This window comes from Ranitomeya variabilis, chromosome 1 (assembly GCF_051348905.1).
Source record: "Ranitomeya variabilis isolate aRanVar5 chromosome 1, aRanVar5.hap1, whole genome shotgun sequence".
Taxonomy (NCBI): domain Eukaryota; kingdom Metazoa; phylum Chordata; class Amphibia; order Anura; family Dendrobatidae; genus Ranitomeya; species Ranitomeya variabilis.
Genome location: NC_135232.1, coordinates 179,269,915 through 179,289,937, shown reverse-complemented (window position 1 = coordinate 179,289,937; position 20,023 = coordinate 179,269,915). Strand labels below are relative to the sequence as shown.

General features: G+C 42.8%; 1 protein-coding gene across 1 annotated transcript in view; it reads right to left on the bottom strand.

The window, feature by feature from the left end:
- The window catches only part of HSD17B4 (hydroxysteroid 17-beta dehydrogenase 4), a 412,752-nt gene that overhangs the window by 170,477 nt on the left and 222,252 nt on the right, over nucleotides 1-20,023 (bottom strand). The gene's annotated exons all lie outside the window — the stretch shown is intronic.

The window sequence follows — 20,023 nt, the reverse complement described above, 5'->3', positions numbered from 1 at the left end:
AGTAGGAAACACAAGATCCAACGTACAGACAAACGTTCCCTTGAACGTTTTTAGCAGACGACAGTTCGCCAAAATGCACAGGATCCAGTGCACGACAGACATAACGTGTGCCCATACGTCGCTAATACAAGTCAATGGGAAAAACAGGATCCTGCATACAAATTTGCAGGATCCTGTTTTTTCACAAACCGACGTATTCCGACATGTGGAGAAAGACGGAAGTGTGAAAGAGGCTTAAGCGAGCTCTGCTGAGCAGAAAGAGGGCTGTTAAGTCCGAGGCTGCAGATAAGTCCATAGTTAAAAGCAATATCACAGTTACCACAAGAGCATAGTTTGGCGTTTTCCTTACTAACTTCCATTGGTTTTTTTTTCTACTTTTATCTGTACAGTTTATCCCAATTGAATATGTGTTCCATGGACAATGCCACCAGGTGTGCATCTTGTGGGATGTATGCATGCATTGAACAGCCGTTTGTGGGTGAATATGTCTGCCCTCGATGCCAGCAAGTTACATGTTTGGAAGCCCAGGTAATGGACCTAAATGTGCAGCTAGCAACACTCAGGAGCATTGCAAACCTGGAGAGGAGTTTAGAGCTCATTGAGCTTGCACAGGCTGGGGCCAGTGATGCGGAGGAGGGTGGAGGTGGAGAAGTACAGGACAGAGAAGTACACAGCTGGGTAGGGGAAATAGTGCCAGGGAGCCCAGTCCTGATCTGGCACAACTTAGTAAATATGACTGTTTGGCTGATATAAGGAATGCAAGCCTAGGACAGGGATCACTCCAGCAGGACATTGATCCAAGCAACCAGGAAAATGACTGCTGTAGGAAGGAGGGAAATAGGAATGCAGCAAAAGCCAACCAGATGTTCGTGGTAGGTGATGGTATAAATTAGGCGGACAGACATGGTCATATGCCGCCGAGACCGTGAATGCCGAACAGTGTGTGGTCTGCCGGGTGCTTGGGTTTGACATATTGCGGATCAGATAGACAGATTGCTGGGTGGGGCTGGGGAAAACCCAGATGACAAGGTACACATCGGTACCAATGACAAAGTTAGAGGTAGGTGGAAGGTAATTAAAAATGATTACAGAGAACTAGGAGAAAAGCTGAAGGTCAGGACCTCCAATGTGGTATTTTCAGAAATACTGCCAGTGCCACGAGCGTCACTAGCTAGTTAACAAGAGTTTAGGGAGATATAAGAAATAAGTGACAGAAATTAGTGCAGGAAGGAAGGGTTTGGGTTCATGGAGAACTGGGTTGACTTCTCTGTCAGCTACAGGCTCCATGGTAGGGATAGCTGCACCTGAATGGGGAGGGTGCAGAGGTGCATGGGGAAAAAAATGGTAAGACGGATGGAGGAGCTTTTAAACTAGGATCTGGAAGGATGGAAGATAGTTGTGCTAATAAGGGGACAGATAGATAGAGTAGACAGAGAGAGGGAGGCAGTAGGGGTAAATGAGGATTTGGGGGGCTGGGATATGCAAGGAAAGGTGGGAGTTGAGTAGGAGTAACAAATGTGCTAATAATATTAAATGTCTGCAGGCAAATGCAAGAAGTCTAGCAAACAAAATGAATGAACTAGAGACTCTTATGATGGTCACAGAATACGATGTGGTGGGCATTATGGAAACATGACTTGACAAGAGCCATATCTTTTAATCTTTTTTTTCAATAATCTTTTTTTTTTTTTTTTTTTTTTTTTTTTTTTTTATATAACCCCAGCCATAACTGGGTAACAAACGTAGAAAGCTACACTACATTTAGAAAGGACAAGAAAGATAAAAAAAAGGTGGAGGGGTATGCATCTTCGTAAAATCCACATTAAAACCTGTGCTTAATGCAGACATTAAGTTACAGCAGTGCAGAGTCACTATGTGTTAATGTACATGGGGATGGCAATAATGGAAAGCTGCTAATTGAAGTTTGCTACAAGCCTCCAAATATAGCTGGAGAGGTAGAGGATGAAATGTTGCAACAAACTAAAAAGGCAGCAAACAGTAATAAGATTCTTATTATGGGGGATTTTAACTATCCAGACATTCAATGGGACATAGAATCTTCAGGTTGTGCTGAAATCTACAATTTCTTACCCACAGTTCAGGACAATTACATCTCTCAGCTGGTAGATGAACCAACCAGTGGAGGTAATGTGCTGGATCTGGTTCTGTCAAATAGACCAGATAAAATTTCAGATCTACATGTCAGGGAGCAGTTGGAAAGCAGTGACTATAACATGGTAAGTTTCAATGTATTTTTCAATCAAACATTCAAAAGGGGAAATGCCAAAAACCTGGAACTTTAAGAAAGCAGATTTCAACAAATTAAGGGAAGAGCACAATCATGGACTGGGACCACGTCATGGTAACTGGGGATACTGATCAAAAATGGTGCATTATTTAAGGAAATACTACTAGAATCCTGCAGAAAACTTATACCCTCTGGTAATAAAATGTCAAGGAATAAAAAGAAACCATTATGGATAAATAAGACAGTACAAATTTTAATAAGACAAAAACAAAGGGCATTCAAAATCTTGAAAGCCGAGAATACTGAAATAGCATTTCAGGAGTATAAAGATCTAAATAAGAAATGTAAAAAAGAAATCATGAGAGCAAAGTCAAGCAAATCAGCGACATTAAAATGAATCCCAAAATTTTTTATAAATTCATCAATGCCAAATAGATGTTATTGGCCCCTTAAAAGATCACAGTAACAAGATAACTACAGCGGCTAAAGAAAAGGCTGAGATATTAAACAGGCACTTATCATTGTTCACCAATGAACTGTCTGTAAGGCCGGAGTCACACACAACGTATAAAAATACGGTCCGTTTTTGATGGCCGAGATACGCAGAAAATTTCCTGAACAGTGATCCATATTCAATGCAAGGATGCTATTTTTCTCCAAAAATTATCCGTATGGCATCCGTACGGAGAGCTTTTCTCGCCGGCTTGCAAAATGGACATAGAATGGATCCATAACCTCAAATATTCGTAAAAACATATATACAGTCTATATATATATCATCTGTAAGATGCGCCTATTCTGTCACCTAGCCTCTCTCTTCCCACTCCCGAGTAGCGGTGGGATATGGGGTAATAAAGGGTTAATGTCACCTTGCTATTGTAAGGTGACATTAAGCTGGGTTAATAATGGAGAGGTGTCAATAAGACACCTATCCATTATTAATCCTATGTTCATAAAGGGTTAAAAAACACACACACATTAGGAATAAAGTATTTTAATGAAATAAAGACACAGGGTGTTGTAATAGTTTATTAAACGCTCAATCCAATTGAAGACCCTTGCCACCTGAAACCAAGTTAAAATAAAAAAACAACAATATCCCATACCTCTCCGGCGTTATAGTCAAGTCCCACGTTGTAAATCCATCTGAAGGGGTTAAATAATTTTACAAGCAGGAGCTCTGCTAATGCATCTGTGCTCCTGCCTGTAAAAAGTGAGGAATGAATGGAATGCAGGGGAACGTAGCACCGTAGACTGGCGGTGCTGCTCCCCCTGCTGGTATAAACTCATATGAACTCGAGCGTGAGAAAAGATTCTGAAAAATTCCCACGCTCGAGTTCATATGAGGTTATGCCAGCAGGGGGCGCAGCACCGCAAGTCTAGGTAGCTACGTTCCCCTGCATTCCACTCATTCCCCACTTTTTACAGGCAGGAGCACAGCTGCATTAGCTGTGTATGTATGTATGTATGTATGTATGTATGTATGTATGTATGTATGTATGTATGTATATATATATATACATATATACACACACATACATACATACATACATACACATACTCAGGCGTTGGACAAAATAATGGAAACACCTGGAAATATCAACAAAAGATAGTTTAATATGGTGTAGGTCCACCTTTTTCGGCGATTACAGCCTCAATTCTCCGAGGTATGGATTCATAGAAGGTGTGAATTGTTTCCAAAGGAATTTTTGCCCATTCTGCAGTTAAAACACCCTCCAGTTCTTCGAGCGACGATGGCGGCGGAAATCTATGACTAACTTGAATCTCTAAAATCGACCATAAATGCTCAATAATGTTGAGCTCTGGGGATTGTGGGGGCCAAATGAGATGCTTAACTTCATTAGAATATGTTCCTCGTGCCATGCTTTAACGATTCTAGCTGTATGAATTGGTGAATTATCATCCTGAAAGATGGCTTTCCCCTCCAGGAACAGTGCTTGAACCATTGGATGCACTAGGTCGCCCAAAATGCCTAAATAATCTCGGCTGTTAATTCTTCCATGAAGGGATATCATTGGCCCGGTGCATCTCCACGAAATAGCACCCCAGATCATCACAGAACCTCCACCATGTTTTACGGTTGGGAGAAGGCAGTCTGGATGGAACGCTTCTTTCGGCTGTCTCCAAACGCACACTCGGCCGGAGGTCGGAAATAGGGTAAACGATGATTCGTGTGAGAATATCATATGTTTCCACTGCTCGAGGGACCAATTCTGGAGGTTTCTACACCACTCTAAATGGTTGGAAACATTTGTCATTGAGAGCAGCGGTTTTCTAATTGCAGCTCTTCTGTGGAATCCAGATTTGTGCAGCTCCCGACGAACAGTCTTCGTGGAAATTGGGTTCTGTAGGTGTTCATTGAGCTCAGCAGTGATTTTCGGAGCCGTGGTCTCGCGATCCTCTCTCACAATTCGCTTTAGAGTCTGACAGTGTCTCTCAGTTAACTATGACTTTCAGCTGGACCTGTGCTTTGCTGCAGACGTTTTTCCTTCTCTTTCAAACAGTCATTTCTTTGGAGACAGTACCTCTTGACACACCAAGCATTCGGGCACTTTCTGTTACACTAGCGCATGCCATACGAGCATATATTGTGTGTATATATATATATATATATATATATATATATATATATATATATATATATATATATATATATATATACATACATACACACACACACACATACACACACGCACGCAAATACCTATACTATGTGTAGACATTTATTCTATCTATTCTATTCTAACCTGTCAGTGTGATTTTACTGTACACCGCACTGAATTACCGGCTTTTCTATAGAACACCGGTGCGTATTTCTCGCAAGTCACACTGATCGTCCGTGTGTAATCCATTTTTTTCTCGCACCCATAGACTTGCAATCTCGGCCGAGATACGCTGACAATCGCAGCATGCTGCGATTTCACTCGGATCCTGAATACGGCCAAGAAAACAACGGATAGGAGCTGCCCCATAGATTAACATTGGGCCGAGTGCTATGCGATTTTTTATCGCATTGCACTCGTCCGTATTACGGTCTAGTGTGACTCCGGCCTTACAGGGATCATTCAACAGGGCAAAAATCAAAATTCATAACCTGATATAACTGGTTTAACAAAAAAAGAAGTACATCTACGTCTGAGCAATTTAAACATTGACAAATCCGTCCAGATGGCATTCATCCACACATACTGAGGGAATTGAGTTCAATAATTGACAGACCACTGTATTTCCTATTTTTAGACTCTCTTGTGACAGGGGTAATGCCACAGGATTGAAGGATGGCTGACGTGGTACCAATATTTTGGAAAGGTAAGAAGGCGAATCCAGGCAACTACCGACCGATAAGCCTGACACCAGTAGTGTGCAAAATTGTTGAGGGCATTATAAGGGGTGACCTGCAGAAATATATTGTAGATGATATAATAACGGACAACCAGCATGGATTCATGAAGAATAAGTCGTGTCTAACTAACATGTTGGGTTTCTAAGAAGATGTAAGTGAAAATCTGGATGTAGGTAATGCGGCTGATGTGATATATCTGGACTTTGCAAAGGCATTGGATACAGTTCCACATAACAGCCTTCTACTGAAGCTGCACAAGAAAAGCCTGGAGGAAACTACCGTATTTTCCGGCATATAAGACGACTGGGCGTATAAGACGACCCCCCAACTTATCCAGTTAAAATATAAAATCTTCTTAAAAGTCGGGGGTCTTCTTATACGCCGTATGTCATCTTATAGGGCCGGTGAATATGTGCCTTTTGGCGTGGGGAGTGGTCCCGATGACGAAGAGAGGGGGCGTCTCACAGTAAAGTGTGAGTGGAGTATATCCCCCATTACCTCATTGCGGCAGCGTGGGGGGTCTCTGTGCTGGGAGCGGCAGCTCCTCTTCGTGCCGTGGGTGCTCTGTGCTGTGGGGCGGCGGCGCATCTTCGTGCCGTGGGTGCTGTGGGGCGGCGGCGCATCTTCTTGCAGCGTAGGGGCTCCTCCGGCATCTCCTCCAGGCCCGGAGGCACCGGCAGCCCCATTGCTCTGATGCGGTGGCCTCCGGGAAAATGGCCGCTGCTCAGATTCAGATCTCGTCTCCCGAGATCTCGGGAGATGAGATCTGAATCTGAGCAGCGGCCATTTTCCCGGAGGCTGCGATGCGGTGGCCTCCAGGAAAATGGCCCTGGGGGCGGCGCATGCTCAGATTCAGATCTGAATCTGAGCAGCGGCCATTTTCCCGGAGGTCACCGCATCACAGCAATGGGGCTCCCGGTGCCTCCGGGCCTAGAGGAGATGCCGGAGGAGCCCCGACGCTGCAAGAAGATGCGCCGCCGCCGCCCCACAGCACCGAGCACCCACGGCACGAAGAGGAGATGCCGCTCCCAGCACAGAGACCCCCACGCTGCCGCAATGAGGGAATAGGGGGATATACTCCACTCACACTTTACTGTGACAGACCACTGTATTTCCTATTTTTAGACTCTCTTGTGACAGGGGTGATGCCACAGGATTGGAGGATGGCTCACGTGGTACCAATATTTTGGAAAGGTAAGAAGGAGAATCCAGGCAACTACCGACCGATAAGCCTGACACCAGTAGTGTGCAAAATTTTCCCCCTCTCTTCGTCATCGGGACCACTCCCCCCCCACCCACCATATGCACATTTTATCTGTACCCGGCGTATAAGACGACCCCCGACTTTTAAGAAGATTTTGAGGGGTTAAAAAGTCGTCTTATACGCCGGAAAATACGGTATATGCAAATGGGTAAGGAATTAGCTAAATGACAGGAAACAAAGTTGTCATAAATGGTAAGTTCTCTAATTGGGATATATTCAGCAGTGGGGTACCACAGGGATCTGTCCTAGGACCGATTCTTTTTAACCTCTTTATTAATTACCTTTTGGATGGGATTGAGAGTAAAGTGTCCATCTTTGCTGATGATACCAAACTATGTAGGATTTTAAAATCTAACCTTGACATTACAATATTGCAAAATGATCTGAATAAGATGTCTGAATGGGCAAACACTCGGCAAATTAGGTTTAATGTAGATAAATGTAAAGTAATGCACGATGCAGTAATCTTATTGCTGCATATACATTACATGGGAGCATACTCTGGACAGCAGAAACAGGAGAAGGACTTGGGTAGTCTGGATACAAGTAAGTTGAGCATCAGTACTCAATGTCAAGCAGCAGCTGCAAAAGCAAACAAGATTTTAGGATGTATAAAAAGAAATACAATCCCGTGATCCCAACATATTACCACTTTATAAATCACTGTTGAGACCACATCTAGAATATGGGATCCAGTTTTGGGCTCCACATTTTAAAAAGGATATTCAGAAGTTAGAATCAGTTCAAAGACGGGCAACTAGATTATGACATGGGATGGAAAGCCTCATATGAGGAGAGGTTGGAAAAGTTGGGCATGTTTAGCTTAGAAAAAAATGCCTCAGATCAGATCTCATTCACATGAATAAATATATGTGTGGCCAGTACAAAACACTGGCACATGACTTATGCCTACCAAAGACCAGACTGAGGACTAGGGGGCACTAATTACGAGTGAAAGAAAGGAGAAACCGTTAGCTAAACAGAAAAGGGCTCTTTACAGTTAGAGCAGAATGCTCGACACATCTACTGGTGAGACATCTACTGTTGAGACACGTCTACTGTTGAGACACGTCTACTGGTGAGACACGTCTACTGGTGAGACACGTCTACTGGTGAGACACGTCTACTGGTGAGACACGTCTACTGGTGAGACACATCTTAACATTGTTCTACAGTGATTTGAAAAGTACAGGCTCAGGGTTATTCCATAAAAGAATTATTTAAAATCAAGTATTGATAATTGATAAGGCTTATACCAGTATCGTCTGAAACTACAAGCCATTGTGAGTGCAGTGAGAGAACAGAATATTTTAGTTATGGTCTTTACATGAAAAACTTTTTCAGCAACAGTCAGTGTCCACTCCAAATGCTCAGATGTATTTCAAATGACCCCTACTACAGCAGTGCAAAACAATGTATTTTTGGTTTTTTTGTTTTGTATTGCAAACATACTGTAGGTGATCCTAAACAGTGTCAGTGATGCCTCAGTTTGTGTTGAGGTATAGATAATTAAATCTCTTGAAATTCTAATTTGCCAGGTTAGAAGAGTTAAAAAAGAATAATTTGCAGCAAATTGATTGCAAAAAATCATAATACTGCAAAACTTCCAATTGCTCAGAAGACGTATGCAACACACTGAGGTTTCCAAGGACTGTATCCAACCTCTTTTAAGCTCTTTAACAAATGCAGCCTTAGTAATGTTAAGAGACCACACAGTGTAAACGGACAATAACTGGGTAGAAACCAACTACCCATTTTGTAACAGTGCACTGACTTTTCATGGTTTGTTTGTTTTTTTAATTTAAAAAAAAACAAAATAGTCCAAAGTAATCATTTTTAGTAACATATGTGATCAAGCAGACCGTTCTGTGCAGGGTAATGTGCCATATATTAAAAAACGACCTCCACACCACACTGTTTGCTGGTGCAAGATGTGGTTTTGGTGCTACTGCTGATCTTGGTTGCTCCAACATTCCTACCCGTGGTGCATTTTGTTTTCTTTTACACTTCCATTGCCACATCGTTCAATTTGTAACAAGCTTTTCAATCACAATTATTCAATCATTGCCAAACAGAACAACAAGAAATGCTAGGTAGGAAGGAAGATTCCGGTACAGAAAGCAAAATGTGATAGTAAGAAGCAGTATAGATGTGGGGAGTAAAAGCGGCAAATTTGGCTCTTAGAACAGGTGGGCAAAAACCAACGTGCAGGTATCCCCTTCATGACCCAGCCTATTTTGACCTTAAGGCTACATTTCCACTGGCGAGGAAAACGGACGAGTGCAATCCGATAAAAAATCGGATTGCACTCGGACCAATGTTATTCAATAGGTGTCTTTTCATTTGCGATTTTTTTCTCGGCCGAAATCGGACTGAGAAAAAAATCGCAGCTTGCTGCGATTTGCTGCGAGTCTCGGACGAGACTCGCCAATGCAAGTCAATGGGTGCGAGAAAAAAATCGCACAGCACTTGCACCATGCGAGTTCTGTCCGATTTTTACGCACCGGTGTCCTTTGAAAAGCCGGCAATTCAGCGTGGTGTACAGTAAAATCACACTGACAGGTTAGAATAGAGTAGATATATGCACATAGAATGTGTGTATATACATATATATATGTCAGTGAGACACCTATATATGTATATTTATATTTAATGCAGCGCTAGATAGCATAAAAGCCGCTAATTCAATTGCCGGCTTTTGCTCTCTCCTTCACAAACCCGACATGATATGAGACATGATTACATACAGTAAACCATCTCATATCCTCTTTTTTTTTGCATATTCCACACTACTAATGTTAGTAGTGTGTATGTGCAAAATTTGGCCGCTGTAGCTGCTCAAATAAAGGGTTAAATGGCGGAAAAAATTGGCGTGGGCTCCCGCGCAATTTTCTCCGCCAGAATGGTAAAGCCAGTGACTGAGGGCAGATATTAATAGCCAGGAGAGGGTCCATGGTTATTGGCCCCCCCGTGGCTAAAAACATCTGCCCCCAGCCACCCCAGAAAAGGCACATCTGGAAGATGCGCCTATTCTGGCACTTGGCCACTCTCTTCCCACTCCCTGTAGCGGTGGGATATGGGGTAATGAAGGGTTAATGCCACCTTGCTATTGGAAGGTGACATTAAGCCAGATTAATAATGGAGAGGCGTCAATTATGACACCTATCCATTATTAATCCAATTGTTGGAAAGGGTTAAAAAACACACACACACACATGATTTAAAAGTAGTTTAATGCAATAAACACAGCGGTTGTTGTAATAATTTATTGTTCTCTCAATCCATCAGGAACACCATCGCTTGGAAAAATAATAAACGCACAAGATACATACCTTCTGGTGAACCGTCTCGTCCCACGAAGTAATCCATCTGAAGGGGTTAACTAATATTACAGGCACGAGCTGCGATAAACCACTGGCTCGTACCTGTAATCCCCGGGTGCTGAAAGGAAAGCAGGATCTATACTTACATTCAGTCGCGGTGAGGCGCCCTCTGGTGGATGTTCTCATGAACTGCAGCCTGGGAACTTTTTCCCACGCTCCAGGTCATATGAGGACATCCACCAGGGGGCGCATCACCGCGACTGAAGGAAATGTAGGTCAATGACCTACATTTCATTCATTCGCCGGGGAATTACAGGCACGAGCACAGCTGCATTTAGCAGGGCTCCTGCCTGTAATATTAGTTAACCCCTTCAGATGGATTACTTCGTGGGACGAGACGGTTCACCAGAAGGTATGTATCTTGTGCGTTTATTATTTTTCAAAGCGAGGGTTTCCTAATGGATTGAGAGAACAATAAATTATTACAACAACCGCTGTGTTTATTGCATTAAACTACTTTTAAATCATGTGTGTGTGTGTGTGTTTTTTAACCCTTTCCAACAATTGGATTAATAATGGATAGGTGTCATAATTGACGCCTCTCCATTATTAATCTGGCTTAATGTCACCTTACAATAGCAAGGTGGCATTAACCCTTCATTACCCCATATCCCACCGCTACAGGGAGTGGGAAGAGAGTGGCCAAGTGCCAGAATAGGCGCATCTTCCAGATGTGCCTTTTCTGGGGTGGCTGGGGGCAGATGTTTTTAGCCACGGGGGGGGCCAATAACCGTGGACCCTCTCCTGGCTATTAATATCTGCCCTCAGTCACCGGCTTTACCATTCTGGCGGAGAAAATTGCGCGGGAGCCCACGCCAATTTTTTCCGCCATTTAACCCTTTATTTGAGCAGCTACAGCGGCCAAATTTTGCACATACACACTACCAACATTAGTAGAGTGGAATATGCAAAAAAAAAGGGGATATGAGATGGTTTACTGTATGTAAACCATGTCTCATATCATGTCGGGTTTGTGAAGGAGAGAGCAAAAGCCGGCAATTGAATTAGCGGCTTTTATGCTATCTAGCGCTGCAATAAATATAAATATACATATATAGGTGTCTCACTGACATATATATATATGTATATACACACATTCTATGTGCATATATCTACTCTATTCTAACCTGTCAGTGTGATTTTACTGTACACGGCGCTGATTTGCCGGCTTTTCAAAGGACACTGGTGCGTAAAAATCGGACAGCAATACGGATGTCATACTGATGTCATACGGATGATGCGATTAAAAATCGCATTGCACTCGCATTGCACTTGCATGACAATCGCATACGTTACATCCGTTTTTTCGGTCCAGATTACGGACCGATTTGTCTCTCGGCAGTGGAAATGTACCCTAACCCCTTAAGCCCCGAGGGTGGTTTGCACGTTAATGACCAATTTTTACAATTCTGACCACTTTCCTTTATGAGGTTATAACTCTGGAAGGCTTCAACGGATCTTGGCGATTCTGACATTGTTTTCTCGTGACATATTGTACTTCATGATAGTGGTAAAATTTCTTTGATATAACTTGCGTTTATTTGTGAAAAAAATGGAAATTTGGCGAAAATTTTGAAAATTTCGCAATTTTCCAACTTTGAAGTTTTATGCCCTTAAATCACAGAGATATGTCACGCAAAATACTTAATAAGTAACATTTCCCACATGTCTACTTTACATCAGCACAATTTTGGAACCAAAATTTTTGTTGTTAGGGAGTTATAAGGGTTAAAAGTTGACCAGCAATTTCTCAATTTTACCACACCATTTTATTTTTAGGGACCACATCTCATTTGAAGTCATTTTGAGGGGTCTATATGATAGAAAATACCCAAGTGTGACACCATTCTAAAAACTGCACCCCTCAAGGTGCTCAAAACCACATTCAAGAAGTTTATTAACCCTTCAGGTGTTTCACAGGAATTTTTGAAATGTTTAAATAAAAATGAACATTTAACTTTTTTTCACACAAAATTTATTTCAGCTCCAATTTGTCTTATTTTACCAAGGGTAATAGGAGAAAATGGACCCCAAAAGTTGTTGTGCAATTTGTCCTGAGTACGCTGATACCCCATATGTGGGGGTAAACGACTGTTTGGGCGCATGGCAGAGCTCGGAAGGGAAAGAGTGCCGTTTGACTTTTCAATGCAAAATTGACTGGAATTGAGATGTGACACCATGTCGAGTTTGGAGAGCCCCTGATGTGCCTAAACATTAAAACCCCCCCACACATGACACCATTTTGGAAAGCAGACCCCCTAAGGAACTTATCTAGATGTGTTTTGAGAGCTTTGAACCCCCAAGTGTTTCACTACAGTTTATAACGCAGAGCCGTGAAAATAAAAATTCTTTTTTTTTTTTCACAAAAATGATTTATTAGCCCCCAGTTTTGTATTTTCCCAAGGGTAACAGGAGAAATTGGACCCCAAAAGTTGTTGTCCAATTTGTCCTGAGTACGGTGATACCCCATATGTGGGGGGGGAACCACTTTTTGGGCGCATAGCAGAGCTCGGAAGGGAAGGAGCGCCATTTGGAATGCAGACTTAGATGGATTGGTCTGCAGGCGTCACGTTGCATTTGTAGAGCCCCTGATGTACCCAAACCGTAGAAACCCCCCAACAAGTGACCCCATATTGGAAACTAGACCTCCCAAGGAACTTATCTAGATATGTTGTGAGAACTTTGAACCCCCAAGTGTTTCACTACAGTTTACAACGCAGAGCCGTGAAAATAAAAAATATTTTTTTTCCCACAAAAATGATTTTTAGCCCCCCCCAAATTTTTATTTTCCCAAGGATAACAAGAGAAATAGGACCCCAAAAGTTGTTGCCCAATTTGTCCCGAGTACGCCGATACCCCATATGTTGGGGTAAACCCCTGTTTGGGTGCACGGGAGAGCTCGGAAGGGAAGGAGCACTGTTTTACTTTTTCAACGCAGAATTGGCTGGAATTGAGATCGGACGCCATGTCGCGTTTGGAGAGCCCCTGATGTGCCTGAACAGTGGAAACTCCCCAATTCTACCTGAAACCCTAATCCAAACATACCCCTAACCCTAATCCCAACGGTAACCTTAACCACACCCCTAACCCTGACACACCCCTAACCCTAAATGTAATCCAAACCCTAACCCTAACTTTAGCTCCAACCCTAGCCCTAACCCTAGCCCTAACCCTAGCCCTAACCCTAATCGGAAAATGGAAATACATTATTTTAATTTTACTATTTTTCCCTAACTTAGGCTACGTTCACATTTGCGGTCTGCGCCGCAGCGTCGGGCCCGCAGCGTCGCCGCATGCGTCATGCGCCCCTATATTTAACATGGGGGCACATGGAAATGCGTCGCACTTGCGTTTTGCGCCGCATGCGTCCCAGCGGCGCCCGCGTCCGGGCGCAGAGGACGCAGCAAGTTGCATTTTTGCTGCGTCCAAAATCAATGAAAAAAAGGACTCATGCGGCGCAAAACGCAGCGTTGTGCATGCGTTTTGCTGCGTTTTTGTTTGCGTTCTGCGTTGCGGCGCCGACGCTGCGGCACACAACGCAAATGTGAACGTAGCCTAAGGGGGTGATGAAGGGGGGTTTGATTTACTTTCATAGCGTTTTTTTATATCGGATTTTTATGATTGGCAGCTGTCACACACTAAAAGACGCTTTTTATAGCAAAAAAGTTTTTGCGTCTCCACATTTTGAGACCCATAATTTTTCCATATTTCGGTCCACAGAGTTCTGAGGTCTTGTTTTTTGCGGGACGAGTTGACGTTTTTATTGGTAACATTTTCGGGCACATGACATTTTTTGATCGCTTTTTATTCTGATTTTTGTGAGGCAGAATGACCAAAAACCAGCTATCCATGAATTTCTTTTGTGGGAAGGCATTTATACCGTTCCACGTTTGGTAAAATTGATAAAGCAGTTTTATTCGTCGGGTCAGTACAATTACAGCGATATCTCATTTATATCATTTTTTTATGTTTTGGCACTTTTATACGATAAAAGCTATTTTATAGAAAAAATAATTATTTTGGCATCACTTTATTCTGAGGACTATAACTTTTTTATTTTTTTGCTTAAGATGCTGTATGGCGGCTTGTTTTTTTGCGGGACAAGATGACGTTTTCAGCGGTACCATGGTTATTTATATCCATCTTTTTGATCGGGTGTTATTCCACTTTTTATTCAGCGGTATGATAATAAAGCGTTGTTTTTTGGCTCGTTTTTTTTTTTTTTTCTTACGGTATTCATTGAAGGGGTTAACTAGTGGCACAGTTTTATAGGTTGGGTCGTTACGGACGCGGCGATACTAAATGTGTGTACTTTTATTGTTTTTTTATTATTTAGATAAAGAAATGTATTTATGGGAATAAAAAAAAAATATATATATATATATATATATATATATATATATATATATATATATATATATATATATATATATATATATACACTGGTCCTTCTCAAAAAATTAGCATATAGTGTTAAATTTCATTATTTACCATAATGTAATGATTACAATTAAACTTTCATATATTATAGATTCATTATCCACCAACTGAAATTTGTCAGGTCTTTTATTGTTTTAATACTGATGATTTTGGCATACAACTCCTGATAACCCAAAAAACCTGTCTCAATAAATTAGCATATTTCACCCGTCCAATCAAATAAAAGTGTTTTTTAATAACAAACAAAAAAACAATCAAATAATAATGTTCAGTTATGCACTCAATACTTGGTCGGGAATCCTTTGGCAGAAATGACTGCTTCAGTGCGGCGTGGCATGGAGGCAATCAGCCTGTGACACTGCTGAGATGTTATGGAGGCCCAGGATGCTTCAATAGCGGCCTTAAGCTCATCCAGAGTGTTGGGTCTGGCGTCTCTCAACTTTCTCTTCACAATATCCCACAGATTCTCTATGGGGTTCAGGTCAGGAGAGTTGGCAGGCCAATTGAGCACAGTAATACCATGGTCAGTAAACCATTTACCAGTGGTTTTGGCACTGTGAGCAGGTGCCAGGTCGTGCTGAAAAATGAAATCTTCATCTCCATAAAGCATTTCAGCCGATGGAAGCATGAAGTGCTCCAAAATCTCCTGATAGCTAGCTGCATTGACCCTGCCCTTGATGAAACACAGTGGACCAACACCAGCAGCTGACATGGCACCCCACACCATCACTGACTGTGGGTACTTGACACTGAACTTCAGGCATTTTGGCATTTCTTTCTCCCCAGTCTTCCTCCAGACTCTGGCACCTTGATTTCCGAATGACATGCAAAATTTGCTTTCATCAGAAAAAAGTACTTGGGACCACTTAGCAACAGTCCAGTGCTGCTTCTCTGTAGCCCAGGTCAGGCGCTTCTGCCGCTGTTTATGGTTCAAAAGTGGCTTTACCTGGGGAATGCACGGTGGCTCTGGATGTTTCCACACCAGACTCAGTCCACTGCTTCCTCAGGTTCCCCAAGGTCTGGAATCGGTCCTTCTCCACAATCTTCCTCAGGGTCCGGTCACCTCTTCTCGTTGTACAGCGTTTTCTGCCACATTGTTTCCTTCCAACAGACTTACCATTGAGGTGCCTTGATACAGCACTCTGGGAACAGCCTATTTGTTGAGAAATTTCTTTTTGGGTCTTACCCTCTTGCTTGAGGGTGTCAATGATGGCCTTCTTGACATCTGTCAGGTCGCTAGTCTTACCCATGATGGGGGTTTTGAGTAATGAACCAGGCAGGGAGTTTTTAAAAGCCTCAGGTATCTTTTGCATGTGTTTAGAGTTAATTAGTTGATTCAGAAGATTAGGGTAATAGGTCGTTTAGAGGACCTTTTCTTGATATGCTAATTTATTGAGACAGGTTTTTTGGGTTATCAGGAGTTGTATGCCAAAATCATCAGTATTAAAACAATAAAAGACCTGACAAATTTCAGTTGGTGGATAATGAATCTATAATATATGAAAGTTTAATTGTAATCATTACATTATGGTAAATAATGAAATTTAACACTATATGCTAATTTTTTGAGAAGGACCTGTGTATATATATATATATATATACACACACACACACTCACCGGCCACTTTATTAGGTACACCATGCTAGTAACGGGTTGGACCCCCTTTTGCCTTCAGAACTGCCTCAATTCTTCGTGGCATAGATTCAACAAGGTGCTGGAAGCATTCCTCAGAGATTTTGGTCCATATTGACATGATGGCATCACACAGTTGCCGCAGATTTGTCGGCTGCACATCCCAAAGATGCTCCATACAAGGCAGGATGGATCCATGCTTTCATGTTGTTTACGCCAAATTCTGACCCTACCATCCGAATGTCGCAGCAGAAATCGAGACTCATCAGACCAAGCAACGTTTTTCCAATCTTCTACTGTCCAATTTCGATGAGCTTGTACAAATTGTAGCCTCAGTTTCCTGTTCTTAGCTGAAAGGAGTGGTACCCGGTGTGGTCTTCTGCTGCTGTAGCCCATCTGCCTCAAAGTTCGACGCACTGTGCGTTCAGAGATGCTCTTAGGCCTACCTTGGTTGTAACGGGTGGCGATTTGAGTCACTGTTGCCTTTCTATCAGCTCGAACCAGTCTGCCCATTCTCCTCTGACCTCTGGCATCAACAAGGCATTTCCGCCCACAGAACTGCCGCTCACTGGATTTTTTTTCTTTTTCGGACCATTCTCTGTAAACCCTAGAGATGGTTGTGCGTGAAAATCCCAGTAGATCAGCAGTTTCTGAAATACTCAGACCAGCCCTTCTGGCACCAACAACCATGCCACGTTCAAAGGCACTCAAATCACCTTTCTTCCCCATACTGATGCTCGGTTTGAACTGCAGGAGATTGTCTTGACCATGTCTACATGCCTAAATGCACTGAGTTGCCGCCATGTGATTGGCTGATTAGAAATTAAGTGTTAACAAGAAGTTGGACAGGTGTACCTAATAAAGTGGCCAGTGAGTGTATATATATATATATTTTACACATGTGGAAATTTTTTTTTTTTCACTTTGTCCCAGGGGGGGACATCAAAGATCGCTGATCTGACAGTTTGCACAGCACTTTGTCAGATCAGCGATCTGACTGACAGCGCTGCAGGCTTACCAGCGCCTGCTGTGGACCCGGAAGTACTCCCTGCAGTACCCGGATGCAGCGCAGTGGCGATTTTGGATCCGGCGACTGCAGGGAGGAGACGCTCGGTACAAGGTGAGTACATCGCCTTGTACCGATCATCTCAGGGAAGTACCCAGGGAGCCCCCTCCCTGCGTGATGCTTCCCTGTACCGCCGGTACACTGCGATCATGTTTGATCGCAGTGTGCCGGGGGTTAATGTGTCGGGGGCGGTCCGTGACCGCTCCTGGCACATAGTGCCGGATGTCAGCTGCTATAGTCAGCTGACACCAGGCCGCGCTCTCCCCGTGAGCGCGGCCGATCGCATATGACGTACTATCCCGCCACTGGGAAATAAGTCCCAGGTCACCTTGACGGGATAGTACGTCATATGGGATTAAGGGGTTAATGACCTGGCCGTTTTTTGCAATTCTGACCAGTGTCCCTTTATGAGGTAACTCAGGAACGCTTCAACGGATCCTAGCGGTTCTGAGAATGTTTTTTCGTGACATATTGGGCTTCATGTTAGTGGTAAATTTAGATCGATAATTTTTGCGTTTGTTTGTGAAAAAAATGGAAATTTGGCGAAAATTTTGAAAATTTCGCAATTTTCAAATTTTGAATTTTTATTCTGTTAGACGAGAGCGTTATGTGACAAAAAAATAGTTAATAAATAACATTACCCACATGTCTACTTTACATCAGCACAATTTTGGAAACAAAATTTTTTTTGCTAGGAAGTTATAAGGGTTAAAATTTGATCAGCGATTTCTCATTTTTACAAAGAAATTTACAAAACCATTTTTTTTTAGGGACCACCTCACATTTGAAGTCAGTTTGAGGGGTCTATATGGCTGAAAATGTCCAAAAGTGACACCATTTTAAAAACTGCACCCCTCAAGGTGCTCAAAACCACATATAAGAAGTTTATTAACCCTTCAGGTGCTTCACAGCAGCAGAAGCAACATGGAAGGAAAAAATGAACATTTAACTTTTTAGTCACAAAAATGATCTTTTAGCAACATTTTTTTTATTTTCCCAGGGGTAAAAGGAGAAACTGGACCCCAAAAGTTATTGTACAATTTGTCCTGAGTACGCCGATACCCCATATGTGGAGCGGAACTACTGTTTGGGTGCACGACAGGGTTCGGAAGGGAAGGAGCGCCATTTGACTTTTGAATGAAAAATTAGCTCCAATCGTTAGCGGACACCATGTCGCGTTTGGGAGAGCCCCTGTGTGCCTAAACATTGGAGCTCCCCCACATGTCACCCCATTTTTGAAACTATACCTTCAATGGAACTAATCTAGATGTGTGGTGAGCACTTTAAACTCCCAAGTGCTTCACAGAAGTTTATAAACGCAGAGCCGTGAAAATAAAAATTCATTTTTCTTTCCTCTAAAATTATTTTTTAGCAAGCAATTTTTTATTTTCACAAGAGTAACTGGAGAAATTGGACCCCAAAAGTTATTGTCCAGTTTGTCTTGAGTATGCTGATACCCCATATGTGGGGGGGAACCACTGTTTGGGCACATGTCGGGGCTCAGAAGGGAAGTAGTGACGTTTTGGAATGCAGACTTTGATGGAATGGTCTGCGGGCATCATGTTACGTTTGCAGAGCCCCTGATGTGCCTAAACAGTAGAAACCCCCCACAAGTGACCCCATTTTGGAAACTAGACCCCCCAAGGAACTTATCTAGATATGTGGTGAGCACTTTGAAGCCCCAAGTGCTTCACAGAAGTTTACAACACAGAGCCGTGAAAATAAAAAATCATTTTTCTTTCCTCAAAAATTATGTTTTATCAAGCAATTTTTTTATTTTCACAAGGGTATCAGGAGAAATTGGACCCCAATAGTTGTTGCCCAGTTTGTCCTGAGTATGCTGGTACCCCATTTGTGGGGGTAAACCACTGTTTGGGCGCACGTCGGGGCTCAGAAGGAAGGGAGCACCATTTGACTTTTTGAACGCAAGATTGGCTGGAATCAATGATGGCGCCATGTAGCGTTTGGAGACCCCTGATATGCCTAAACAGTGGAAACCCCTCAATTGTAACTCCAACACTAACCCCTACACACCCCTAACCCTAATCCCAACTCTAGCCATAACCCTAATCACAACCCTAACCCCAACACACCCCTAACCACAACTCTAACCCCAACACACCCCTAACCACAACTCTAAACCCAACACACCCCTAATCCCAACCCTAACCACAACCCTAACCCCAACACACCCATAACCATAACCCTAACCACAAGCCTACTCTTAACCCTATTTCCAACCCTAGCCCTAATTCCAACCCTAACCCTAAGGCTATGTGCCCACGTTGCCGATTCGTGTGAGATTTTTCTGTACCATTTTTTAAAAATCCGCAGGTAAAAGGCACTGCGTTTTACCTGCGGATTTACCACGGATTTCCAGTGTTTTTTGTGTGGATTTCACCTGCGGATTCCTATTGAGGAACAGGTGTAAACCGCTGCGGAACCCGCGCAAAGAATTGACATGCTGCGGAAAATACAATGCAGTGTTTCCACACGGTATTTTCCGCACCATGGGCACAGCGGATTTTGTTTTCCATAGGTTTACATGGTACTGTAAACCTGATGGAAAACTGCTACGAATCCGCTGCGCATCCGCAGCCAAATCTGCATCGTGTGCACATAGCC